This window comes from Emydura macquarii, unplaced genomic scaffold, assembly GCF_026122565.2.
Source record: "Emydura macquarii macquarii isolate MOO-44397 ecotype Brisbane River unplaced genomic scaffold, CSIRO-AGI_Emac_v2 contig_2846, whole genome shotgun sequence".
NCBI classification, from domain to species: domain Eukaryota; kingdom Metazoa; phylum Chordata; order Testudines; family Chelidae; genus Emydura; species Emydura macquarii.
In genome coordinates, this window is record NW_027132983.1 from 1,420,674 (window position 1) to 1,440,463 (window position 19,790).

The 19,790-nt window shown below is 43.5% G+C and overlaps 1 long non-coding RNA gene across 1 annotated transcript in view; it reads left to right on the forward strand.

The window, feature by feature from the left end:
* Positions 1-17,252, forward strand: part of LOC137166387 (uncharacterized) — a 91,662-nt gene extending 74,410 nt beyond the window's left edge. Inside the window, exon 3 of the long non-coding RNA XR_010923681.1 lies at positions 15,850-17,252. This is a non-coding gene — a long non-coding RNA (uncharacterized lncRNA). The remainder of the gene's footprint in view (positions 1-15,849) is intronic.
* Positions 17,253-19,790: the final 2,538 nt, after the last annotated feature.

Consider the following 19,790-nt stretch of genomic DNA (forward strand, 5'->3'; position numbering starts at 1 on the left):
TACAGTCCTAATACACCCACCACAGAGACACATCACTTTGACATCATACTGAGCCATTCAGTGCAATACAATAATTGAATACACACATTATTTAATTAAAAATTAAAAAAATAAGACACAAATATGCCTCATCTACCAAATCCCAGGTTTTAGTCATGTCAAATGAATTTCCCCAGGTATTTTAGATTAAGATAGAAGGTATGTCTTTTCTTTATTATTAATAATGATAATTATTGGACTATTGTAATGAAGAGATGTGAAACAGCATTTACATTTAGCTGAATAAATGGGCAATAGCATGTACATTTTCAAAATCATTCCTCAATGTAGATTTTTTCCCCCCAAAAAAATCACAATCGATGCCCTTTTTATTCAGCATGTGTCTGTCTTGTTAATCAGTAGTGAAACCTGTAATTAGATAAGAGCTCAAACGTTTCAGGTAGTTAGAAAGAATAGGGATGGGAAAACTTTGGGCTATACCAAGTACAGGGGATATTGGGGGGAAATTGACTGGCACATTTTTGGAGTCTCTGAAATGTTTCCAGATTGGACCTACATTTCAAACACTTTCCAAGGAAGAGCTACTGTATCCAGGCCGTATCTGATTTTACAGCCATCAACAAATTTAACTCCTCATCCTGACATCTCTGTTTGTCAGGAGCTAGATGTTTTTACCAAGATGCCGGAGGTACCTGTGCATTTCAAGGAGGCACAAATATATCCTCACTCATAAATGTCCACAGACCTGGAGGGCAGCCTTGAGGGGTGAGGAATACAAAGGAGACGGGGCACTGGGCTGCTGGTGATGGTGAAATGAGGCTGCTGGGGCGTTAATTTCAGTCACTGCTGAGAGGTGGTCTCCAGGGAGAGGGGTAAAGTCTGGGCTCTGGCGTGTGAATTCTTGGAGGGGAGCTGTTGCTAGAGATGGAAGACGGTGAGGTGGGAAGGGATATTAGTGTCAATACTTTCAGATGAATCTTGTTGAGGGGGATATAGAAAGTGCAGTTGTGGTGGGACTCTGGCGGGTCTGTGTGCGTTAAAGTCAGCGCTGTTGGGGGGGAATTCTGGTGCGAAGTAGAGTCAGTGCTGTGGGGACAGGGAGACTTGGTGGGAGGTAGTCAGCATAGCACAGGGGTGGTTCTGGAGAGATGGAACAGTGAATGCTCTGAGGCGGGCACCCTCAGTGATATGAGAGGGCTGGTGGGCACCATCGGTTCTCTGTGTGTAGGCAGTTTTGAGGGGACTCAGTCAGTGCGCTGGGTGTGTTTTTCTGGTTTGGGGGAGGAGGCACAGTCCATGCTGGGAGTAGGGGTAGCCTGGGGGGGGGGGGGGGATTCTCCTGTTTGTATGTATAGAATTGGGTAATCCTTCTTTGAATAGTTTGGGAACCCTCTAGTGGGCCTCCCTGTCTTCTAATGCTGAAGCCAGGGGACCCTGCCAGAGCTGCAGCATACACAGGTAGCTAGGCCTTGTGTGTTTGTACACAGCTAATAAACACGGTTATCTGACATCCAACTGCACTGGTATGGTTTTCCCAGATCGTGCAGGGAGCAAAGGCACAGCCCTGGTCTATAAGAGAAAGCTCTTCTAGGGCACCTGTCTCTGGCCAGGCTGGTAGGAAGTGCCATGCCAGTGGAAGCTGCTCAGAGGGCATGGTGACTTGGAGAGAATGAGATGCTCTCTGGGACTAATCTTTCTCAGGTCCCTCTATCCATTCTCTTGCAGAAAAGCCCTCTAGAAGTGAATACGGATGAAACCAACTGGTTTCTGTAGAAATGACTCCAAACAACCTGTGGAACCAACTGCCAAATTATAGCCTTTCTGTAGTCTTTTGAAACCAATTTGTGGTATTCTGTAGTAGAGGAGATAACATTTTCTATGTAGTTCTATGGATTGCTTTAAAACAAATGCTATAAACATGGTATCACTCTTTGTTCGGTTGAATAGGAGTTTGCCATTCAGTTGTGTAGGACTTTTCCATTCACTGCTCAGGTACTGTGGTAAAGGATGCTAAAGAAATGTCTGAGAGACAGATAAAGGATAGGATGGAAGTGTTTTTTTGGGAGCCTAATAGAAATGATTGATTGGGTTGAGCCAGCACAACCTGCTTGGGCTACTGCTCACAGTCTGGACTGATCCCAGGGCTGTGGTAGGTACCAGCATAGTAACCTGATAGCCTATTGTACTAGTGCAGGGCACACAGTTCTCCTAGCTGATTTCACCATCGTGCTTCCCTCCGGAGGAGAATCTCTTGTTGCTGAGTTGTAAAAGGGTCATGAACGAGATCAAAAAGCCAGATTCTCCTAAACGTTCTCACCCATGTTGTCGCTCACTCACATACTCAACCCAGGGATGTGAGCGAGAGCAGGACTGAGGATGATCAGGGAAGGAAATCCAGGAGCTCAAGGTTTGCTCTGTTAATACAGAGAAACTGGGAAGAAAATGTAGTGGGCTGCCTCTTAGCTCCCTATTCTGCCTGCTTTGCCCTCCTCCCACGGATAGGCCTGGCATAGGGGGATCCCTGGCTGGCATACAACTGGCTACCCCAGCTGTCTGTTACCCCTCCTTTCCAGGCCTCAGTATGTGTTTTGAATGTGAGGGGTGCCTGGTTGGAGCATTGCTGCACTGGTCCCAGCTGCCAGAAGAGCCTCTTGGAAACCTGCGTAGCTGGAGCCACTTAAGAGTCTACCATTGAAGTTGAGGAGTTTTGAATCAGGCCCTTTGAGAATCCTGAGGATGCTTTAAGTTGCTTCTCCGGACCAGACTAATACCTGGCAGGTCATCGATCACAGAGCCATTTCTCTGGCACCCCATTCCTGGAATTGTGCCTGGCACACAGGAGCCAGACCCTGGGACCTGGCACAATGAGTGCAGTAAACTGTTCCTGTGAGCTCTTCCAGGCTTGTATCTTCATCCTTGTAATCTCTAGATCAGGAGGAATTTCAGAGCAGTGCAGTTAGGTTGGAGTCCTCATAAAGCACTAAAATCCAAACCCAGACCCCAGCTGCAGGCAAGCTCCCTGTTGAGTTCTTTGGATCATAAATATTTTCTGTGTGTGTGTGTGTGTGTGTGTGTGTGTGTGTGTGTGTGTGTGTGTGTTTGGGGGGAGGTTTATATGTAGTGTTTGCCTCTTTCTCAATCATGATTGCAATAAGAGGAAGAACAGTTTCAGTGCATTGCACAGACTCCTGTAGAGCTTGGCAGGGATGGAGTGTACAGTGAATGATGTGTTAGGCTTTAACATAGGATGATATTAATATCCGATGAGAAATCTTTCCTACCGGTGACCGCTTTGCTTCTGTGATTTGTGAGTCTGATAACACTAAGTTGCTGCTGGTGTCTCTGCCTCCACAATATGATCCTATGCAAGGTGAAGACATAAGCAGGCAGGAGGAACATCTGCAAAAATCCTTCCCCAAGTCCTCAATGGCACTTGCCAACTTACCACATTTCCTGTTAGTTCTATGTCTGATACCGTGCTGTCTGTCACAGGAGGCAGTGAAATGGAGGATTGGCTGCTTGCCTGTTTGCTTCTGGACACCATCTTGGAACCCTCAGCAAGCATGATGCCTCGGGGATGTGGTCTGCACCAAGCCAGTCTTTATCTCTGTGTGCAAATCTTAATTACAAAGCAAACGGTGCTTTAATGCTGACCCAGGATCTCCTGGTCAATCTCCTGTCTGAGTAATTGCATTCTGCCTCCACACAACATTTCCAATGGAATGCTGCATTCTTCACTTCCTGCCCTAAACACTTGTGTAACATTATTGAGTGTACCAGTGAACAGAAGTGGTTGCACTTTTTTGGTGGGTGGAATGATTCCTGCATATGTATAAAGGCAGACAGTCGGAACGAGTGGCTGGAAGCTGAAGCTGGACAAATTCAGGCTAGAAATCAGGTGCATATTTTTAACAGTGACAGTTCTTGAGCATTGGAACAAATTGCCAAGGGATATGGTGGATACACCATTGTGTGGAGTTTTTAAATTAAGACTGGTTGTGTTTCTAAAAGAGATGCTCTAGTTCAGCCACAAGACATGGGCCTGATGGAGGACTTACTACATGAAATTCTATGGTGTCTGTAGGACCTTGTAGGAGGTCAGACTAGGTGATGGGGAAGTGTTAACTCAATGACTGAGTTTTTTGCTTGGTTTTCTTTGGTTTTGCTTTTCTAAGAAAGTGCCCTTTTGCATTTAGAAGAATTGTTTTGTTTTCTCAGGGTGCTATCCAAAACTCCCATTGATTCCAGAGGACTAGAAGTAAGTCCAAAGAGAGGAATTTTGTTAAATGTCTTTAGTGTTTTTCTTTCACTTTCTGTAATTGTAGTGATCAATGGCTCCATGTCTAGCTGGCAACCGGTCACAAGCGGAGTTCCCCAGGGGTCGGTCCTGGGGCCGGTTTTGTTCAACATCTTTATTAATGATCTGGAGGATGGGGTGGATTGCACCCTCAGCAAGTTTGCGGACGACACTAAGCTGGGGGGAGTGGTAGATACCCTGCAAGGTAGGGATAGGATACAGAGTAACCTAAACAAACTGGAGGATTGGGCCAAAAGAAATCTAATGAGGTTCAACAAAGAAAAGTGCAGAGTCCTCCACTTAGGAAGGAAGAATCCCATGCACAGCTATAGACTGGGGACCGATGAGCTGGGCAGCAGCTCTGCAGAAAAGGACCTGGGGTAACTGGATAAAAAGCTGGATATGAGTCAGCAGTGTGCCCTGGTTGTCAAGAAGGCTAATAGCATATTGGGCTGCATTAGGAGGGGCATTGCCAGCAGGTCACGGGAAGTGATTATTCCCCTCTATTCGGCATTGGTGAGGCCGCATTTAGAATATTGTGTCCAGTTTTGGGCCCCCCACTACAAAAAGGATGTGGACAAGTTGGAGAGAGTGCAGTGGAGGGCAACGAAAATGATTAGGGGGCTGGAGCACAGGACTTATGAGGAGAGGCTGAGGGAACTGGGCTTGTTTAGTCTGCAAAAGAGAAGAATGAGGGGGGACTTGATAGCAGCCTTTAACTACCTGAAAGGGGGTTCCAGGGAGGATGGGGCTAGGCTGTTCTCGGTGGTGGCAGATGACAGAATAAGGAGCAACGGTCTCAAGTTGCAGGGCGGGAGGTCTAGGTTGGACATTAGGAAAAAGTTTTTCACTAGGAGGGTGGTGAAGCACTGGAATGGGTTACCTAGGGAGGTGGTGGAATCTCCATCCTTAGAGGTTTTTAAGGTGAGGCTTGACAAAGCCCTGGGTGGGATGATATAGCTGAGGTTAGTCCTGCTTTGAGCAGTGGGTTGGACTAGATGACCTCCTGAGGTCCCTTCCAACTCTAATATTCTATGATTCTATGATTCTAATGTGTTCTTGTGAAGCTTGAGCCAAACTCACTTCTGGAACAGATGGGATCAACTCAACTGAAGTCAATGGACCTGTGTCCCATCTTTTGCCAGCAATGAGTTTGGCCCAGGATCAGTGGATGGTTATATATCCTTTGGGCTGTTATAGAACCTGTGCTTGTGGCAATAAGGTTCCTAGCTGAGAACAGCTTACTGAGACATGGTGTTCCAGGAGCTCTGAGCCAACTAAGATGGGAGAGATGGAGAAGTGTATTATTAACCCCTTCTGCCTTCAGAAGGAAGCAGAAGCACAGGTGATGCTTTTGAAAGAATCCCAAGGGTAGTTCATTCAGGAATGGCCTCCAGGCAATTTCAATTCTTGGGGACATAGTAATTAATTTCTTTAACATCTTATTCCTGTTGTCAGTGTAAAAACTAAATGAGAGGGTTGTAATCCACAAACTCTTCCATTCCGAAGGATCCCCAGGTACTGTACAGATCCGTGAAATGCAGGAGCCTCTGGGGTGAAATGAGGCAGCAGAACAATGACAGGAAGGATGGTTTGTGATTAAGGCTCCACACTGGGAGTCAGGGGATCTGGGTCCAATTCCCAAACTCCCATTGTGACCTCAGGCGAGTTACTTTATCTCTCTGTGCCCCAGTTTCCTATCTGTAAAATGAAGATGATAATACAGACATGGTTTGAGAGAGGCTTTTTACTGTGCCTTACTGTGCATAGCAAAATGGGACCATAATGCACATATTCAATACTAATACAGAAGGGTTTGTATGAGGGGAAATAAAGAATCCTTTCCCCAGTTGAAATGCTAAGGGGAATTGTCAGCAGACAGGACAGACTCATTACCAAAGCTAGACTCTGCGGAGGGCACTGTTCCACTCTTGCAGAATGCGCCATGCGGTCAGGGCCTTGACAGGGTGTCTTTTCTCAAGATGGCATCACTATTATCCTCTTGACCCCCGCACAACGCTTGGGATTGTCTGCAAGAAAAAAGGTCCACCTATTGACTTGGCAGGCACCACTTTCTTTGGTTTCCTCCCCCATCCCCAACCTTGGAGCTCTCCTTTCTGACTACTGAGCAATATTTAGCTTGGGAGAGCTGAGCAAATTGCAGCCCAAGGAGGAGTGAACTTGTGAATAACGTGGCGATGAAGGAAAAGATCTGGATTTAAGTGCATGGATGTCTTTGTGGATGTGTCTAATTCTATTCAGCCAGCAAATCTAGCAATCTCAAACATAACCTGCCAAGAGCAATGATGCTGGCTACTTTCCCCTGTCACTAATGACCAGATATGATCCCTCCTCCTGGCAGATCATATCACTGTCTGACTGATACAGTCATCAAGGTGCTTTTGAAGGCCAGCTTTTTGTGATTAGCTCTTTCTTAAGGAAATGCATCTTCCCAGGATCAGTTTGTTGAGACCAGTGCCCCAAAACCCTTTATATTTTATATTTCTATAAGGCTAATTCCACTAATTCTGTAGCTGACAGGGCCTGTGTCTGTCTTTGCAATGAACTGAGAGAGCTTTTCCTGGCAATGTTGCATATACGTGGAATCGGTGAGGAAATGACATCAGTTTAATCTTCCTCTTTAGCTAAAAGACCAAGCCAAGGCAATACAAATGGGACCTTCTGAGAGAGACAAATGCAGCTGCAAAGCATAGCCCTTTTTCTGGCCTCACCCTCTCAGATTCATGTTATAGTTTGCCTGCAAGTACGTGGGTGGGGGGCAAATCCCCCAAAATGGGACCATTTAGAAGACGCCATCCACATTCTCTGCTGGAAATACATCTGTTTTTTTAAAAAATCCATTTTGTTTTATTCCTGCTCTCCACCTTACTCCCCTTTGTCAGCATGATAGAATAGCCTTCATTAAATCTTCCTGGATGTAGGCTCTTATGTTCTGATGCCGGGTCAAAGGGTACCGTGGCAGGGATAAAGCTCAGCAACAGAGTGGAAACCTTTGTCTGGTTTTCATTATCGGACATCTCAGATTATTGCCAAATGCATTCTTGGCTGGTATTTGAAGATCAAGTTAAACGTTGCCCAGAAAAGAATGTTTCACGATGCTAGTGGGGAGCTCTGCTGCTAGAAGTGGCCTCTTTCAAACAAGATGAAACAATTGTCCTCATCTCCTGGAGGCTTTAAATTTTCCCTGGCTTTTTCCTTCCAATGAAAGGTGTTTGCCTCTGTGCACTGGCCAAATTCCAGCTTGGCTATTTCCATCCTGACTCCCACTCCCTTGGCAGTCTCAACTGATGAAGTTATTCAGCTTCCCTGCCTGACCTAAACTACTGTTGTTGTGTAGCTTTTTATGAAGGCAATGAACTTAGTGACAAGAGCACAAACAACCAACTGCTTGCTCAGCACTGCAGCTGAATGAATAATAACTTCCTGAATCTCCATTACGTATGTCCCCTGTGCTGGTCTACTCCTGGAACATAGCATTACTATGTGCTGTTCAACAGCTGCCATGTTCCACCCGAAAGGCGGCTTGCATTCCAGTGTTGGGGAAAGTGGAGTAATTCCTGTCTGTGTTTGTATCTTGTTTGTGGAATTCAGTTGACTCTGCTGGGATTCAAGAGTTTATCTAAAGGAGACTATCATTCCTGCTCTTCTTGCAGAGGGGGGAAGTTCATCCTCCCAGTTATCTCCATATAGACTTATTCTTACTTGAGCACTGCAGAGTTTTTGGCTAAACAGTAAGAGCAGCAAAAAACAAATTAACTCTTGGAGGTCCATGCTATTACTCACCATGGCCCATGAACGTTCGTGTGGCTCTCATTATTTATGTATTTATTATTTGTATTACTATATCCAGGAGCCCTAGTTGTGGACCCCATTGTGCTAGGTGCTGTACAAACAGAACAAAAAGACGGTCTGTCCCTGAAGAGGTTTACAATTTAATAGTATGAACGTTTGACTTATATGGAGGGGTGACCATAGGACCCCCTTCTTATGTTGGCACATGCTACCTGCTCAAGAAGTAAAAAAGCTGATTCATAAAAAATTGTCCCTGCAGTCCATGAAGCAAAATTTTCATTATTCACAAGTACTTGGACAGCCCCTGTGTCTTGGGAGAAAGGGAACTACAAATCCTAAAAGTTTGACAGATTTGATCATGAGTGATGATTTACCTGTAAACTAATACCAGGATCTCTGCCATTATCGATTTGCTTGTTTAAAATGTTTAATCCCATCCAAACAATACCACATGATTTAAGGTGACCAACCACACAACCCAAATAGCCAGCAATTTCTTCTGCCTTGCTGCCCTCTGGCTAGGATTGAAATGTACTTTAAGTGGGATTTAGTTGAAATTTGAATTATGTAGATACACTACGGTGATCTCATTAGTTTTAAAATTCACTAGCCATTTGCCACTCAAATGCAATGTGCTTCCTAAATCTAGGAGGCTGGCAAAATGAATATTTTGTATTGAACAATTAATTAATTACCAGCTAGTTGGTGCTGCTAACTCTGCTCTAGTCATAGACTTGTCAGCATTCTGCTGCTGTGTTGCTGTGGCAGTGGGGTGCACCCTCCTAGAACAAGACGGGAAACAAATATTGTGCAGACCCTTTCCTGAACAGGGTCCCTGAAGAGTAGCTCATGTGACTCATTGCTGTTTGGAAGTGCGGATCATGACAGACGCAGTTACAGGAAAATGGAGAGAGAGGGAAACAATAGACCAGCAGAAATAGGTCTTCTGGGAATGGGAGCTGGACTAAGGGAAGAAAAATGTTTGATTAGATCAGCAAGTTTTCTGAGAAGTGAGCCAGAAAGGGAAGAAAATGCCAAAAAAACAGGGGTGGAGGGACAGGATCAAACGAATCAGGAAAAGGATGCTGGTGAGGGAATACCCAGAAGAAGCCGATATTGGAAAGTCAGCTGCAAAGTGAGGACTCTGGACTGATCAGGTCTAGGTGTGATGCATGGAAGATCCGATCCGTGTCTGGTCTCTCTCAGTCTGGGCCAGCTCCCCCAGTGAGAGTGCTGTGCCACATGCCCTGGGACTGAGGAGGGGTGCTGGTGCATTACAAAGGGAGCCTCTGGCAGCTCATCTCAGCCAGCGATGGCTGCAGTAGCCTTGACTGATGGCATCTCGATATGAAGTGGATGGAGTCTTCTATGGTGGGGGCTGCATCTGCGGTGATGATGAAGCCAATTCTAAAAAGGGGACAGCTGGGACCTGAACAATGGATAAACAACGTCCTCGTCTGCTCTTTTAAAAAAAATCTTGATTTCCTTCCACATGCTCTTGCCCTTCTTCCTCAACATGGCTCCTTCTCTATAAACCCTCCCATTGGCTCCCCCCTTCATCCCAACAGCTCCTCCTGCCTGTTCTCACAGGACCTGCTACCCTTAAGCAATGCTCTGTGGGTTTATCAGGTCTGATTGTCTCTATCCCTGCTAGGCCCCAAGGCTGCCATTCTATCTTCCTGAACCCTGAGTACCCCATGTCACGTGAGATTGGAGTGCTGAGATAGCCAAGGGCAGAGTGCTAATTATCAATTTGCAAGGGAGCGAGTGCAGTGCACCTGTAACCAGAGAAACATGTTTATAATTCTGGGTTCAAACGAACCTAGGATATTGTTCTTTACCTTTCCATCAAAATGACAATTGCACTTTCGATGCCAAATCCGGGAGGTACACTAGTCATTTCACATTGAGATTTGGGATTTGTTTGAACCCAGATCCTGAAAGCAAAGTTTGGTGTGCAGGAGCAATATAGATCGAAGCTGAAGTAAATGCTCATGTGACCCCTTGTGAAAGGTAACTCGCTGTAAATGTGCTTAGCTGGTTACAGGTGTCAGAATTTGTAAATTGGAACTTGTTCTTTCACCTAGACTTATCTTGCCTTTTTCTGACACTTTGTTAAGCTATTTCCAATTTTAGAGACATTTAAGTCCTGTCCATACTATTGCTTTGGTCCCCTAACATGGATCAGATAGTTCCTAACACTGAATCACTTAATTCTGCTCTAACCCATGATAAGGTGATTAAAAACGTCCATGGTCTGTCTACACTGGGGCTCCCGGTATTGCTACCACACTGGAGCTGAACTATTGGGAAATCCTGAAAAAACTTCCCCTAGTGTAGACAGGTCCCTGGGTGTTCAAAATGGGGTTGGAGAGAGTAAATCAAATTTGGAGTGCAGTTTAAACAGAGTCACTTTTAAAAGCAGTTCACCCTGGTGTGATTGTTGATGGGACTAGATAACTGATGTCCTATTTCCTCTAGCACACTTTGTCCCGATTGTCAACCGTGAATGTTAACAAAGGTTTAAGAGCTAGTTGGGCTCAACTCTTTTCAAGGCAGCTCCTCAAGTACAAAATACATTGTTGAAGAGCAGTTGAAACTTCCATATTATGTTCCTGGTGAATGAGAATTTACTAAATCAAAACACGGACACCAAAGATACAGAATTCATTTATTTCTTATGGTCTGTCTACACTGCAATTAAAAACCCACGGTTGGCTTGTGTCAGCTGGCTCGGGCTTTCAGGGCTCAGGCTATGGGGCTGTTTCATTGCAGAGTAGATGTTTGGTCTTGGGCATAATTCAAGAAGGATGTTGGTAAACTGGAGAGGATTCAGAGAAGAGCCACAAAAATGATTAAAGGATTAGAAAACCTGCCTTCTAGTGATAGACTCAGGGAGCTGAATCTGTTTAGTTTAACAAAGGGAAGGTTAAAGGGTGACTTGATTACAGGCTATAACTACCTACATGGGGAACAAATATCTGATAATTGGCTCTTCAATGTAGTTGAGAAAGCTATAACAGGATCCAAGGACTGGAAGTTGAACCTAGACAAATTTAGGCTGGAAATAAGGCGTCAATTTTTAATAGAGAGAGTGATTAACTATTAGAATAATTTACCAAAGATAACGGTGGATTCTCCCTTACTGGCAATTTTTTAATGAAGAGTGGATATTTTTCTGAAAGATATATGCTTTAGGAATTATTTTGGGGAAGGTCTATATAGCCTATATTATAAAGGAGATCAGAAAAGATTATCATAATGGTCCCTTCTGGCTTTTGCAGTCTGTGATATAGGCTTGTGCAAAAGTCAGGATATGAGACTAGATGGAAAATGTCTAATCCTTTTTGGTGAATCTTACATTCCTATGGCTGTTGTGTTTAATATGAAAGGCTTTTAGATATAGTTCCTTATTAGAGTATCAAAGAATAAATAGCATTTAACTTTCCACTTATCCAGCCATCTTCAATTAAAACATAACAACAAGTTCACCTAATTGATTTCTCAATATACTTGTTATGATGGATAGATCCAATCCTAGAATGCATCATAAATGCATAATAATAGCTGTCTTTTGGGAGATGGAATAGAGAATTAACAGCAGGTTTGCTACAGCCACTAGCATGTATTTTGTTCCTTATCTGATCCTGAATAAGTTTTAATGCTATTAGCATTGTTGTCTGTCCTATCCCTGGAATAACCTATTGCCTATAATTAGAATAATGGGAGGCAGGAAACCTGCTTTCTATTCCTGACTGTGTGACCTTGGGCAAATGTTTCTGGGTCTCAGCTTCCTATCTGTGAAATATGCAATGTGTTGTAACAATCCCTTGGGTGCATCAATCAGCAGGGATTGAACCTGGTACCTTTAGGTGCAAAGCACCAGATCTCCACTTTGTGAGCTAAGAGATAGATAAGAGCAGTAACGGCCAGCGTGTCAGCCACATAGAGTAAAACAAACATACATTGCCAAGGTGTTACAGCACTTTTAAAAAATGTTGTAACCAATTATTAGGACAATCGCACATAAATAGATATTGCAAAGTAAAGGAAGTCACACCTTCTAAAATAGAGATTGTAACAAAGTCAATGAACTCAATACAGTCCTTCCATGGTGGTGGAGAGGAAGGTGGATTAAGTTTGTAAGAAAAATCAAAAGTATTCTGCTAATAGTGTTTGTAAATATCCCCTCTTTCATGTAGATGGTCTGTAGATGACATTGTTCCCAATCTTAAAGGTCAGATGAGATCACAGTGCTCCCTTCTGGCCTCAACATTTTCTGAATATGAATCTTAATTTAATACATAGCAACACCTTCCAACTTATTGTCCAATGAGAGCCAGGATTCCACAACTGAACCCTAAAAAGGAGGAGGAATAGCTTATTTTAGCCAAAGGAGGTGCATCTAGGTGTAATTCTGAGACAAGGAAAATGTGTGCAAAACCTTCTGGCATTAGATCTGCTAGCTTCAGCTTTTGTCTTGGGGGAACTAGTGCTTTTTCATAAGTTGCCTGTGGAATAGTCTCCCAAGAGTAGTGGAAACCCAGCCACTGGGACATGTAAAACCAGATCAGACAAATCACTAGAAAATGAGACAAAACTTCTCTCTGATGAGAGACCCTGCTTCTGAGGTTATATGTGGAAGGCCAAAGAATGTTTTGTTTTCTAATTGTGAAAATGAAAGGCAATTTCATTAGCAAAAAGCTGCTTTTACACATTTCTGCCTCAGCAACCCCCCCAAATTCTTGATTTCCCCCTCCCCACCCCAAGGTTCTCGGGAAGCCAAATGTTGCGATGTTCATATCCCATAGCTATGTTGGCTGTTTTGATTTTGCCCTGGATCAAATTCATGACTATGGAAAGTAACCTGCTTCCTAGCCAAAATTTTGGTAGGTTGTTACCCAGAATTTTATAAAGGAGACAATTCTTCAGTCATTTCCAGGGTTCTTGGTGAAGATCTTGAGCTGTTAACCTTTGTGTAGGAGTGATAGTTTGAATCCTTGTTTAAAAATCATTTGGAACAATTTTCTCTCTCAATTTTGCAACAAAATGGGAACACCTTTGTGTTTGTGTTTTCCTTTATATCTCTATAATTTTCCATTGTGTCTTCTTTCCATACCAAGATGTTCTGTGCCAGGAACCCCCTCTAGCACCTGATGATCCCACCCCTCCTATGATAGCTAGGGTAACATTGCCACTGCAAGCTTATGGGAGTAGGGTAAACATCTTTTCTAAAGAGACAGTTCTGCTGAGAACTAAGCTTGCTTTCAACACATAGGACCAAATTCATCCCGGGTGGAGCTCCATCAGAATCCCTTCAGTGGAAATGCAGGAGGGGTACTCCTGGCCCAGGAACTTTTGATCAGGAGAGGAGGTGGCATTCCTTTTTTTGCTAAGTGACTACTGAACAAATGTCCTGGCAAGCTGTTAGAGGCCTTCTGGAGATGAGAGCGTTTGGGTGAAATATCAAATGGAGATCCTGACCTCTCATGGTCCCTAAGTTCCTGGGGTCCTTTTTGGAAGAGTAGGAATGTTTATCTCTGGTGTCCTGGGCAATTCCATCTTGACTGTTACGCTGCCCACATAAACTATCCCAGCAATCTCAAGTGGTTATAGTATTTCTTTGTTTCCATTCCTAAATTATTGTTGTTGGGTTGATACATGCTACAAAAAATGATCACATTCATTCCAAAGCTGGTTTTATGCAGGATGAAGAGAGTTTTGTATATGTAATACATATATTCTTGATTATATATGGGACTTCTGCATCCTCTATGCCCAGCAACGGAGAATTTAGTTACTAGATATTCTTTCTTGGGTAAAAAGATTTAGTGCCACCAAATAATCACAGAAGTGCACTTAACATCTATAAATACCACCCGGAGTAGGTAAAGCAAAGGTTTGGGGATTCTCTAACTGATTGATTAAAACATTAATTATATCGATAGATTCTGTGTATTTTACAGCAGTGGGGAAGCTCCTTCAAAATGTGGCAGTGTAGGGAACATTTCATGAACTACAACCTGCCCAAGTTACGGATGGTGGCTCTGCATGCTGGAAAGCTTTGACCAGCTGGAGCCTGCTTGTCTCCAGAACTGATCTTTGATCTCTGGGTCCTCATTAGACCTGTGAACTCCTCCTGTGAGGGAGTGAGAGGGGGAAGCAAATCCAATAAACTAACCCAGCCAGCCATCACCCCACCTCCAAAAAGAGACTGCAGCAACAGCTCAGCTGATCAGGAGCCCAGCAGCGGCCTCACTCTGCCACCCTTATGTTCCCATTGAAAGCCAGCAGTTCTATTATGAGGAAGAAAAAACCACAAATTAAGTTTGATTAATTAACATGGATGGACAATGAGATCAAGAGCTCTGACAATGCCTCAAACTATGGCCAAGATATCTTCTCTGTAATTGACTGATGACTGAAAAATGATGCTCTTGCCTGCTGCCATTAGAAGGTCCTGGTTTTAACCAGAGGCTGTGGTCCTTCCAGGAACTCTTATACTGTCAATTTCAAGAAAGGCAAAGGTTGACTTCTGGGCGGAACAGCTTGGTCCAGCTCCTACTACAATGACTGTTTCTGCTTCTCTAGTACAGTAGCTAACTAGAAACCACGTAGATCCATGCCTGATCCTTGGCTGCCCCAGTGCTCTGGGAGAGAGACCAATCATTATGTAGGGCATTCCCCTACATGTTTGGTTACCCTAGTGTCTAGCCAGGACACCACTATTACCGCAGCAAAGGGCCTAGAGAGAAGAGGGAACAAAAGCATAGAAAAGAAGGAATTGCTGTGACCTAGCAACAAGCTAACCTGGCTTTATCAGCCTGGGACCCCAGGGAATGTACCTGTCATGGAGAGGAATATAAAGGAGTTGAGGGGACAGAAGTAGTACCACTTTGCAAGGGTTCATGCAGACGTGTTGCTTCCTTCTGGTCCATATGAGTTTGGCACCCAACACCTGACTTTTGTTTTTGTTTCTGAGTTGAATGGATGTAGCAACACAGCTTTTCAAAACAGCATTAAATTTTGCTCAGTCAGCAGTGCTGTAGATTGTGACTTATTGTCTCCCCTTAATGACTGGATGGTTCTGTTCTTGCATGGAACAGAATGGATGTAAAAATAGGCCATACTCAAGACATGGCACTGGTGGCAACAGACAATTCAACTCTATGTTCTGGCCCTGACAGGTTATACCATGTCACATGGCAGGTGTCAGATCCCTTGTTTCCTGTGGCTGTTGTTATATCTGTATCCCATGCTTTGGTGGCTTGGATAAAATGATCCCAGATCTAAATCATCCTGGGGTTTGGATCTGCAAAATTATAATTTGACTGCTGAGGTTCAGGGGGTAGAGAATGTCTCCTGTCTTCCAAAAAGAGGCTGAGGCTATACTAGTAGAACAGGTTTGAAATTCCTTTGCCTGGAGCTGTTCAACTGCTAAATGACAATAGGTTTTAAAAAAAAATGGTGGTGAAGGTTTGAGGGGTGGGGGGAGAAGCTGCATATGATTTCTGACTTACCTGGTTAATTCCAAATGTTTTGGGTTTTTTTTTATTTCAAGTTGAGCTGGGTCCCAAATCAAAACCTCTGAGTTTTGGGCTGTTTGAAATGTGTGTCTGAATTCTGTAGCTCGAGCACCTCTGGAGAAACAATATTTCCATCTGAGAATGTAATTAGTAACGGCCTTAATCATGTTACATGATGTTGCTCTGGCATTTCTGTTTATCATTGTATTACAGGAGAGCCTGGAGACAACAACTGAGATGGAGACCCCATTGTGCTAGACATTGTACACGTAGTAGCATTGTCCCAAACCGCTTATAGTTTAATAATTATTGTGGAATTTGAAAAGCCCTGACAAACCACCTTCTTCGAGAGAACTGGATCATCTCCCTTCGTGTGTCTCAACCAAGTCTAAGACCCTTGGAGACATGGTTAAGATGGGAGCCAAAAGGAATACCTAACGGAGGAAGGCTGCAACGTTTCCAAGGGCAAGCTGCATGTGGTGAGGAGGGGGACATCTAGCAGGGAAGTTGTAAGGATGAAGAATTGCCTCTAGAGCATGTTAGTTCTGGGATGGCTTATGTGATGAAAATGGTCCTTTCCTCTTGTAAAGTGCTGACTACAAAGGAAACTGTTTTCAGGTGAGCTAGAAAAGAGCAGTGGAACAAGACTGAAGACTAGTATGGAGGCTACTTGGCAGCGGTGAGACCCCTACATAACCTGTGTGAGATGCTTTGCATGGCTGTGGAAAATTAGAACCATGATGCTGTTGGTATAGAAGGTCTGATATTATAAAGGAGAGTTTGGTTGACAAAGAAAATGACGACTAAAAGAACTAGTTCAAACAAAGGATGATTCATCTGTCACGTATCCATCAGACCCCTGGCTGTGTGTTTTCAGCCCATAGGCAATAGGGGGAATTGGACTGCTTTGAATTTTAGTTCTTTGGCTTTGTTTAACTTGTTCAGCTGCCCTGTTTCAGTGATAAATTACTTCACATTCTGATAGTAACTATACAGGAGTGAGCCTTGGGAGGTTAGTTCAGATAATCATCTTCCAGCCGCTTTTCGGGTGCTTATGCTGTAGCCTGCAGCCCTGTCTCATTAGGCTATGAACTCATCAGCTCTTGCAAGCTCTGCAGCATCAAGCCAGGTCAGTATTTGAATAAAGGACCCATGCAAGAAAGCAGCAGCTGTGGTAATTTAGTGGGTGATGCTCTTCTGAGGTGGTGGCAAACCCAGGCTTCAGTATGCCACTTGTTGCTAAAGGTGTGCTTTGTTAGGCAGAGGGGTACAACAGAAACTTTGATGGCTTCCAGTCGCTAATGATCCAACTGCCTTTTCTAGAAGGATTGTGGTGTCTTAGCCAAACTCCATTTTGGATTTGGTTGAATCTTTTTGTTCAAAACACGTTTTTAATGAAAGTTGTCAAGTTTTCAAATGAGTTTTTTTTTTTCCCCAACGAAATTTCCAAAATTTTCATTGGAAAAAAATAATCACATTTGGGGGGTGGGGGTGTGTTGTGTTCCCCTTCTCTTCCTTTCCCCTCTCTTTTTCAGGAGATTGGAAAGAAGATAAAAAGGGAAGAGGGTGAATATCTCTTTATTATATTAAAAAATAAAATTTGAAACTTCTTTGTGAAACATTCTGAGAACCATTGTTTTCATGAAATGCTTCCCATTTTTGACTAGACCTAATAATTTGCTGCCTATCCAAATTACAGAGAGAATATGGTATTTCTTATCATTTCCTGCCCTTAATAGTTTCCTACTATTACTGTATAGAAAATTGGAGGTTAAAACACTGGGCTTAAAATTGAGAGACTGTAGAGTGAGTTCTCAGCTCTGCCACAGACTCCCTATGTGACCCTGGGCAAATCACTTAATGTCTTTGTATCTCAGATCCCTATCTGTAAGATGAAAGTAATGGTCCCTTTCTCTCGTCCTTTGTCAGTTTTCCAATTTATAGGGATAAGGATTGTCTTCAATTGTGGATACGTACTCCAAGCAGAATGGGCCCTGATCTCAGTTAGGGCCAACGAGCACTACTGTAAATATATATGTGTTAAATAGCTGTTATGTTCCATGCCAACTCTGACTGCATGTCAGTGGCGGGCATATCCCATTACTGTTGTTAGTTATTTGTATTAGAGTAGCACCCAGAGACCCCAACGAAATTCTGGACCATGTGATACATTGTACATGCACGAGAGACCATTCCTGCCATCAGTAACAGATAGGCACAATAGACGAGACAAAGGGCAGGTATGTAGACAGAAGGACAGACAGGGAAAGTGTCTTGCCCAAGGTCATCCAACAGAGCCAAGAACAGAGCAAGAAGACCTCCGTTCTCCATCCTTTGGACCACATCATCTCTCATCTGACATGCAAGGAGTTCTGTGTGGCTTAATAGCGTTTGTAGAGTGCTTTCAAATTGTCAGACGAACAGAGCTACAGACGTGCCAAGTATTAGTTCTGTTATTTCCATCTTCCTTGACTGTGTCTCAAATGCCTTCTGGCACAACTCCGAGAGTCAGGCTGTGGAAGCTAGCTCTCCTAGAACCATATGCAAATCTCATTTTGTTCTTTGCTCTTCGTTTTTTTCCTTTAAGAAAAGAAGCGTGATTCCCTTCGTGTCTGTATGGATTTTTCCATAGACTGGTTATGTGGCTACTTAATCATAAAGTTTTCTTTGTGTTTCAAGAACACACTCCCTACAGCTCCTCAGCCATGCTGTAAAATAGAGGCTTATTTCGTTTGCCTTAGCACAAATGGTTTAAAATGAGCATCAGCCATTTCTGTGAATTTGCTTTTAATTAAATCGACAGCTTAATCTGTTTCATTATCAGTTCAGAGAATTGCATTTAAATCATGGCTACTAACGGGCTATTTAATGAATTTCTTACTATATTAGACAAATAATGTCTGAGTTGTTTCTTGCCCTCTTCATACATAGAAAGTTCATTATTTCCTCTCTTTGGTGTTTGCATTGTTAAATAACAAATTATATCACTTAATTCGCTTCTTGCAATTTAATGCACAATTGAGGTAATGGGGGTGAGTTTATTTCCTTTTTTATTTATTTTTTGTGGCAGTAATATCTCTCTTTCTCATCTCCTGCTCTTTAAGCACTATGTGCTGAATTTCCCCCCTCCTCCATCGAGCAGCACCTGTTAACTCTTCCACAGTTAAGTGATTTTTCATGTTTTCATCTACACTGCAGCTGGGAGGGTGCTTCCCAGCTCACATAGATAGACATGTGCTAGCTCTGCTCAAGTTAGTGTGCTAAAAATATCAGTATGGTCGGGGAGGGAAGGTGGCAAAAGAGGTGGCTCCCCTCAGTGCATACCCTGAGGGTCTGGGCAGGTTTGTACTTGGATGGTTAGCCCAAGAGACCTCCCATACTAACCCCGGGTGCATTGCTGTGTTTAGTGCACTAGCTCCAGTCTACCCAAACTGGGAAGCATGCTCCCAGATGCAGAGTAGATATATCCTTACGAGAGAGAAATCTGCTAGCATGAAACGAAACTTCTCTTTCTAGGGGTTGTTAGAACTCAGGCCCGAAAATTCCTTTCAGTCCAAAACTTTGCATGTGAATTTTCATCTCAAAAGCAGAAATTCATATTCCTTCCTCCTTTCTCATTAGAACACTTGGGGCCAGATCCTCAGCACATGTACATCACCAGAGCTCAACAGAACTGACTTATATCAACTGAGAATCTGGCCTTCTCTTCCTAAAATGGAGATAGAAAAGTCTTCCAGGTGCTGCTCTTCCAGGGGCTCTGAGAAAAATCTTTTAAAAGTTGCTAAGTCAGTCAAATTATTAATACATAGAAAAAATGCCTGGAGCCTGCAAAGCATCCAACACCTGCAGCTCCTGTTGATTTCAACGGGAGTTGAGGGTACTTCATACCTTATAGTTTTGGGCATGAGGGTGCACAGTGGAAACAAAGCAGAGTTTACCTCAAGGGCCTTGTTCATCACAGGCAGATGGCAAAAGATAATAACCAGAATGACACTGTGCTTCCGAAGCATCTTCCATCCAAGAAAATGGCACACTGTACAGATTTTAACTGAATGTGTTTTCACAAGACCCCTGTGATGTAGGAAATATCCTCTCTGGTTTACTGCTGGGGAAACTGAGGCCCAAAGACTAAGTACGTGCCTGAAGGAACACAG